Below are 8,030 nucleotides of genomic sequence, written 5' to 3' on the forward strand. Positions count from 1 at the left end.
GCTGAGCTGGTTAAACTGTAGTAGGGTCCACATAGATACTAGTCATGCTGGTGTAGTCTATAGCTGAGCTGGTTAAACTGTAGTAGGGTCCACATAGATACTAGTCATGCTGGTGTAGTCTATAGCTGAGCTGGTTAAACTGTAGTAGGGTCCACATAGATACTAGTCATGCTGGTGTAGTCTATAGCTGAGCTGGTTAAACTGTAGTAGGGTCCACATAGATACTAGTCATGCTGGTGTAGTCTATAGCTGAGCTGGTTAAACTGTAGTAGGGTCCACATAGATACTAGTCATGCTGGTGTAGTCTATAGCTGAGCTGGTTAAACTGTAGTAGGGTCCACATAGATACTAGTCATGCTGGTGTAGTCTATAGCTGAGCTGGTTAAACTGTAGTAGGGTCCACATAGATACTAGTCATGCTGGTGTAGTCTATAGCTGAGCTGGTTAAACTGTAGTAGGGTCCACATAGATACTAGTCATGCTGGTGTAGTCTATAGCTGAGCTGGTTAAACTGTAGTAGGGTCCACATAGATACTAGTCATGCTGGTGTAGTCTATAGCTGAGCTGGTTAAACTGTAGTAGGGTCCACATAGATACTAGTCATGCTGGTGTAGTCTATAGCTGAGCTGGTTAAACTGTAGTAGGGTCCACATAGATACTAGTCATGCTGGTGTAGTCTATAGCTGAGCTGGTTAAACTGTAGTAGGGTCCATTTCCATGAATCATGATGTGTGGTGGTGATGTATATTGGTTGTCATTCAGAACCATTGATATGTTTTCTCAGTTGGTTCTCTGTCTCTATGTAATTCTCCTCAGTATCATTGATCATCTCGGCCCTAATTGATGTTTCTCTGTCACCTGGAGCTGCATGGAAAATGGTCCAGGAACAAAAGGACAATTCAGGACTAGTCAGTCCACTACAAGCTGGTATCACTTACTTTCTACTAAACTATATGGACTGGTTTCCCAGACACAGATTAATCCTAGTCCTGGACTAAAAAGCGTGTTCAATGTAGATGTCCAGGAAACCGGCCCTAAATGTGTCATCTTTCATCCTCCCATACTGCTCAGTCCAGCAACATTAAACCTGTCCAGCAGGAGGTGCTATTGACCAAACAATAAAACCAGCAGATATCTGGACTTGCCACTCAGTATATCAGTAATGTTCAGAATAGGACTTTAATATCATTGGAGATTGATGGTCTTTTTAATCCACTATCCAGAGTCAGGAACAGATGAAGTTAGGTCTGCTACTGTTCAGTGATTTAAATATGATTTATGGTGATGGGAAATAAAAAATCCAACACTAAACTTCATCTAGTAATAGTTTTCCTTTGTTATTTATTCCAAGGTGAGTCTTTAACTTGTAAATGGATTGTGTGGAGGTGAGCTAGTGGTGTGGCTGATAGAATAGAATGAAAAGGGAGGAAGAGGAAGAGGGGAGGAGTGAAGGGCTGTTCAAGAAACCAGATGAGGAAGATATTCAGGGGAATTACTGGTCTCTGTTCCAAATGGTTCCCTATTCCCTACGTAGTGCACTACGGTGCTTCTGACCAGGTCTAAAGTAGTGTTCTACGTAGGGAATAGGGTGTAGATTTATTAGAATATCATGCTTTAGTGTTTGTCACAAAACAATATTAGATCTCCACCCACCCACACATTGTTATGTTGTCAAGTTGTTCCTCTGTGTTCCTGATTGAAAATCCATTAACAATGAATCACAAACTAATGATATTCCAGTTGTGTTTAGACATCTTCATGTCTGACGTCCCCCAGTTCTGTTCAGACCCGTTGAACTGGGTCACATTGTAAATTGTACAATGTGTACAAGGGTACATATTAAGTTGTACTCTTGGCTGTAGTAGATGCCCTCTACTGTTTCCGTGTTGTCGATGTTGGTGCTTATGGGAAGTGATGGCGGGACCCTCCGGGACTCTGCCTTTGGCCAGGCACTTCAGGATGGCACCCTGGAGATTCCACCACCTGCATCACTCCCTGGGGCTGAAGACCTGGGACCTGTTCCTCACGTCGTCGTCGGCGACGAGGCCTTCCCTTTAAGACCCAACCTCATGAGGCCCTACGCTGGACGCCAGCTGCCATTGCCAAAGCCTGTAAGGATCTTTAACAAACGACTGTCCAGGGCAAGGTTAGTTGTTGAATGCGCCTTTGGGATTCTGGCAGCCCGGTGGAGAATGTATCGGAGAGTGCTTGGTCTCAGCCCCTCAAATGTCGATGCCTGCGTGAAGGCCACGTGTTCTCCACAACTACCTGCGGAGGTCATTCCAGGAGCCGCTCCGGATGGAGATGGGCACGCCAAATGGTCACCTACCTGATGTCACCAGGGCAGGTGCCAACAACGCCCCCAGACAGGCACTCCAGGTGAGGGAGAAGCTGACCACCTACTTCTCATCGCCAGCAGGTGAAGTTCCATGGCAGTTTGCCGTGGAGGGAAACAGCTCTTTGAAGAGCCCAATAACACAAAGGTTATTTTAAGAACCATCCACCGTTGTCCATAAAATATCATTTTTTCCCCAGATGACTTTATGTATCATTGTCTCTCTTCATTTGGAAGCTATATTTAAGTGACATTTGGGAGTAAAGACCACACCTTAAAACCCCTTCCCTCTCTCATTAACGTCAGTATTATACACACCTGGCATGGTACATCAGGTGAGCAGGACCACACCTTAACCCCTTCCCTCTCTCATTAACGTCAGTATTATACACACCTGGCATGGTACATCAGGTGAGCAGGACCACACCTTAACCCCTTCCCTCTCTCATTAACGTCAGTATTATACACACCTGGCATGGTACATCAGGTGAGCAGGACCACACCTTAACCCCTTCCCTCTCTCATTAACGTCAGTATTATACACACCTGGCATGGTACATCAGGTGAGCAGGACCACACCTTAACCCCTTCCCTCTCTCATTAACGTCAGTATTATACACACCTGGCATGGTACATCAGGTGAGCAGGACCACACCTTAACCCCTTCCCTCTCTCATTAACGTCAGTATTATACACACCTGGCATGGTACATCAGGTGAGCAGGACCACACCTTAACCCCTTCCCTCTCTCATTAACGTCAGTATTATACACACCTGGCATGGTACATCAGGTGAGCAGGACCACACCTTAACCCCTTCCCTCTCTCATTAACGTCAGTATTATACACACCTGGCATGGTACATCAGGTGAGCAGGACCACACCTTAACCCCTTCCCTCTCTCATTAACGTCAGTATTATACACACCTGGCATGGTACATCAGGTGAGCAGGACCACACCTTAACCCCTTCCCTCTCTCATTAACGTCAGTATTATACACACCTGGCATGGTACATCAGGTGAGCAGGACCACACCTTAACCCTTCCCTCTCTCATTAACGTCAGTATTATACACACCTGGCATGGTACATCAGGTGAGCAGGACCACACCTTAACCCCTTCCCTCTCTCATTAACGTCAGTATTATACACACCTGGCATGGTACATCAGGTGAGCAGGACCACACCTTAACCCCTTCCCTCTCTCATTAACATCAGTATTATACACACCTGGCATGGTACATCAGGTGAGCAGGACCACACCTTAACCCCTTCCCTCTCTCATTAACGTCAGTATTATACACACCTGGCATGGTACATCAGGTGAGCAGGAGCACTAATTAAGGTTATAGGACATACAGTTAGTATGATAACTAAGGGAAAGGGTAACCTAGGGTCCATACAAATAGTACAGTTTAACACCATGTTCACTGGCCTGACAAAATACAGGTGGGAAAAGAATGAATTAGGAAGAGAATGTGTTTTTACTTTCATCTTGTCTTAGATCTGCGAAGGTGTAGGGACGAAATGAGCAGATTAAGTCTAAATGAGATATTAATAAACAACTGACTATGAAAACATCATTTAATAAGTATTCAAGTACAGGAAAGAACATGACCGGTACGTGTAAAAAATGTTTAAAAAAATACAACTATTGAAAGAGGTGTGTGTGCGTGTAAACATTTCAAAAAGAGCATCTGTGAATTCTTCAGTGTTTGAGTTTCAATTCTGTCAATTCAGAAATCTATGTAACACTAATAATGAATGCTATCCCGAGACTTTATAAACTAATGACTATGAATTGACTGAATTTAAACGGAACGGACGTGTGTGAAAAGAAAGGTACAATGAGGGAGGTGAAGACCAACAACCAGACAACTCCTCTCCTCTTCCTGTCCTTCCTGTGAGCTGCTCGGCTAAATGGACTCCATCTCTGGAAGGGAAGAACAACCAGACAACTCCTCTCCTCTTCCTGTCCTTCCTGTGAGCTGCTCGGCTAAATGGACTCCATCTCTGGAAGGGAACAACAACCAGACAACTCCTCTCCTCTTCCTGTCCTTCCTGTGAGCTGCTCGGCTAAATGGACTCCATCTCTGGAAGGGAAGAACAACAACCAGACAACTCCTCTCCTCTTCCTGTCCTTCCTGTGAGCTGCTCGGCTAAATGGACTCCATCTCTGGAAGGGAACAACAACCAGACAACTCCTCTCCTCTTCCTGTCCTTCCTGTGAGCTGCTCGGCTAAATGGACTCCATCTCTGGAAGGGAAGAACAACCAGACAACTCCTCTCCTCTTCCTGTCCTTCCTGTGAGCTGCTCGGCTAAATGGACTCCATCTCTGGAAGGGAAGAGAAAAACAACACATACAAGCTTAACATAATAGAAAACCATAAAAGGTGAGATTTATGTTAATTAAATACTGCTTGTATAGTGTAGTTAGAGGCATAAATATTGGAACAGTGCAGTAAAGTTGGTAATACTTGCTGTTTACTCATGGAATTTGTATTTCAGAGATAAAGATGAATATGACAGGAAAATATTTAGACAGTAAACTGTTGTTTAGGGATATTTTCTAACCTAGAAACAACAGCTGTACATTTGCCTCATATTAATACTTTGATCTGAAATACCAATTAGCCTACATGACTATACTGTAAAGAATGACCTACTTCACTGTGGCAACACTTATGACACTACCTGTGATGTGGAGAAGAAAAAAAACGTACCATTGAACTCGGCTTGGAAAAGCAGCTGATACATTTTAACTTTGACTGCTGCTTTTCTTTGCTGAGGCAGCCTCTTCAGGGTTGTGGCACCAGGCTCATGGCAAAGAGGATCTCTTCATCCTCCTTCCTGTGAGCATCAGGTTGGGCTGCATCCCTCTCCACGGCTTGGAGGAGCCTCTGCTGAAATGAGTTGAGTGGATCTGGAACCTTTGATGACGCCTGGTGTGACGTTGTTCCTCTTCGTTTCTCTCTCTGTTTGTCTCCACGGCCACATCCTGTTCAACGAGGTCCTCAGTGGTCACTTCCGTGAGGTTCATAATAATCTCAGGTGGTCCTAGATCCAGAGGTGCTTCCTCCATTTCATCGTCTTCCATGGCTGCACCGATGGTGGTGATACTTGTGGATGATGTAGACATTGTAGAGGATCTCGCAGCACCGATGGTGGTCATACTTGTGGATGATGTAGACATTGTAGAGGGGTCTCGCTGCACCGATGGTGGTCATACTCGTGGATGATGTAGACATTGTAGAGGATCTCGCAGCACCGATGGTGGTCATACTTGTGGATGATGTAGACATTGTAGAGGATCTCGCAGCACCGATGGTGGTGATACTTGTGGATGATGTAGACATTGTAGAGGATCTCGCTGCACCGATGGTGGTGATACTCGTGGATGATGTAGACATTGTAGAGGATCTCGCAGCACCGATGGTGGTCATACTTGTGGATGATGTAGACATTGTAGAGGATCTCGCAGCACCGATGGTGGTGATACTTGTGGATGATGTAGACATTGTAGAGGATCTCGCAGCACCGATGGTGGTCATACTTGTGGATGATGTAGACATTGTAGAGGATCTCGCAGCACCGATGGTGGTGATACTTGTGGATGATGTAGACATTGTAGAGGATCTCGCTGCACCGATGGTGGTCATACTTGTGGATGATGTAGACATTGTAGAGGATCTCGCTGCAGCGGTGGAGGCGATGGTCGCAGTTGTAGGTGACATTGAGGGTCTTGATGCACCGGTGGGGACAACACTTGTGGATGATGTAGTAGAGGGTCTGGCTGTAAAATTGCCACTCGTTGCCCAAGGCACAATAAATGGATCCAGAAAAGAAAGAATGTGGCAGAAGCACCAAGGCTGCTGGCCTGAAGCTGCTGACCCAGACCTCTTCTTCTCTTTCTCTGTCCTTCTCTCTCTCTGATACCTGTCCCTGAGTCCTCTCCACTTCCTCCTCCAGTCTTCTTCTACATAGACATGATAAGCCAAACCATTACCTAGCATACCTATAGTTATTAGATAGTTATCATGGATATGTCACCTACTGTACACATAGACACACACACGGTTATCTGACCAAATTATCAGGGGTACAGTAGTATCTACCATTTCTAGGACTATTTATGACATACACACTCACTCTTTCAAACATGATTATTTGGTAAAGTTATCAGGGGTAGTAACTAGCATAATTTATTTGACTATTTCTTTCACACACACCCACACACACACACCTCATTGGCTAGGTTAGCAAGCTAGGTTAGCTAGCTAGCTAACTAGCCACATCTAGCACGTGCTCACTACTAAACTGACCTGGCAATCCTACTATTGTGGACACTTGTCTCCAAGCAGCATTTTTTGTGTTTATGTCCCTGTAGCTGTCAGCAGTTGTGTCAAAAAGACACGGTTTTGAGGATACTGCGAAAATGATTCTCTCCTCCATGTGTACAACCGCATGCGACCATCTGCAAAAGGTGCCTGCATCAGTATAGTTGCCTAGCTGCGCAAAATGTTACGTAGCAGTGATGCAATGACGCAGTCGGTGTGTTCGAAGCGTCAGTATAGTTGCGTAGCTGCGCAAAATGTTACGTAGCAGTGATGCAATGACACAGTCGGTGTGTTCGAAGCGTAAGTGACCCGTTATACAAAATAAGAATTGTTCTTATCAGCCTGACTAGGGCTGGGCGATATATCGATATAAAAAAATATATCGATATATATTTTAAATGTGATATGAAATTAGACCATTTCGCATATATCGATATAGTTGAAATTTGCGCTTTGATTCTTGCTCCAAGCAAGCTGCAGACCCGGAGCTCTCTGCGCTGCTCCCCGCGCCTCCTCTTTCATGCACAGAGGGCGGAGGGGCAGGAACAGACACTTCAACAAACATGGAGGAAGCAACAGCGTCTGCGGTGCGTTTTGACGAGGAATTGGTTAGTAAAAGAAAAAGCATTGGCTCAGTAATTTGGAGATGGTTCGGATTCAAAGTATCAGATGAGCAACAAAATCACGTTATATGTAGGCAGTGCCATAAAAAAGTTACAGCCAGGGGTGGAAGCACTACAAATCTTTTTCACCACCTAAAACAGTGGCACAAACTGCAATACGAAGAGTGTGTGAAACTGCGCGCTGCAGAAGCCCCAGCCGCAAGCCGTCGACAACCCGAAAAAGCCCCGAAACAAAGCTCACTGCAAACTTCATTTTCCCGCAGTGTGCCTTTATGAAAAGAAAATTGACAAGTGGTGTACTATAACTACAGCGGTGTCCTATCACATTGCTAAACATATGGTCCCTGTTGCAACTGTGGAACAAGTCGGATTCAAAAAGCTACTGAAAACTATGGACCCGAGATATGAGCTTCCCAACTACTTTACACGAGAAGCACTGCCACAAATGTCCACTGAAGTCAGGCAGAGCCTTGCTGACCGGCTCGCTAACGGGACCCATTTTGGCGTTGACCAGCGATATGTGGGTCGAGCAGGACAATGTGAGCCTTTACATGAAGCGTGACATGTTCACTTCATTCAACGACTGGGGGAGATGAAAACAGCGTCGTGTCTCCAAAACAAGTTATTTCCCCCCAGGATCACACCGGTGAGCATATAGCTGAGGCCTCGCAGGACGCAAGCTGGGAAACTCCAAGAAAAGCATCCGGTTGCTATAACAACCGCCAACGGGAGCGA

At 45.3% G+C, this 8,030-nt stretch overlaps 1 protein-coding gene across 1 annotated transcript in view; it reads left to right on the forward strand.

The window, feature by feature from the left end:
• The window catches only part of LOC145866103 (tripartite motif-containing protein 16-like), a 384,803-nt gene extending 383,321 nt beyond the window's left edge, over nucleotides 1-1,482 (forward strand). Inside the window, exon 6 of the mRNA XM_082970969.1 lies at nucleotides 1-1,482. This exon is cut by the window's left edge and continues 860 nt beyond it. The gene's annotated coding sequence lies outside the window, so the exon portion shown is untranslated.
• The last annotated feature ends 6,548 nt before the right edge of the window (nucleotides 1,483-8,030 follow it).

This window comes from Salmo salar, unplaced genomic scaffold, assembly GCF_965601325.2.
Source record: "Salmo salar unplaced genomic scaffold, fSalSal1 ptg000129l, whole genome shotgun sequence".
Lineage (NCBI taxonomy): Eukaryota > Metazoa > Chordata > Actinopteri > Salmoniformes > Salmonidae > Salmo > Salmo salar.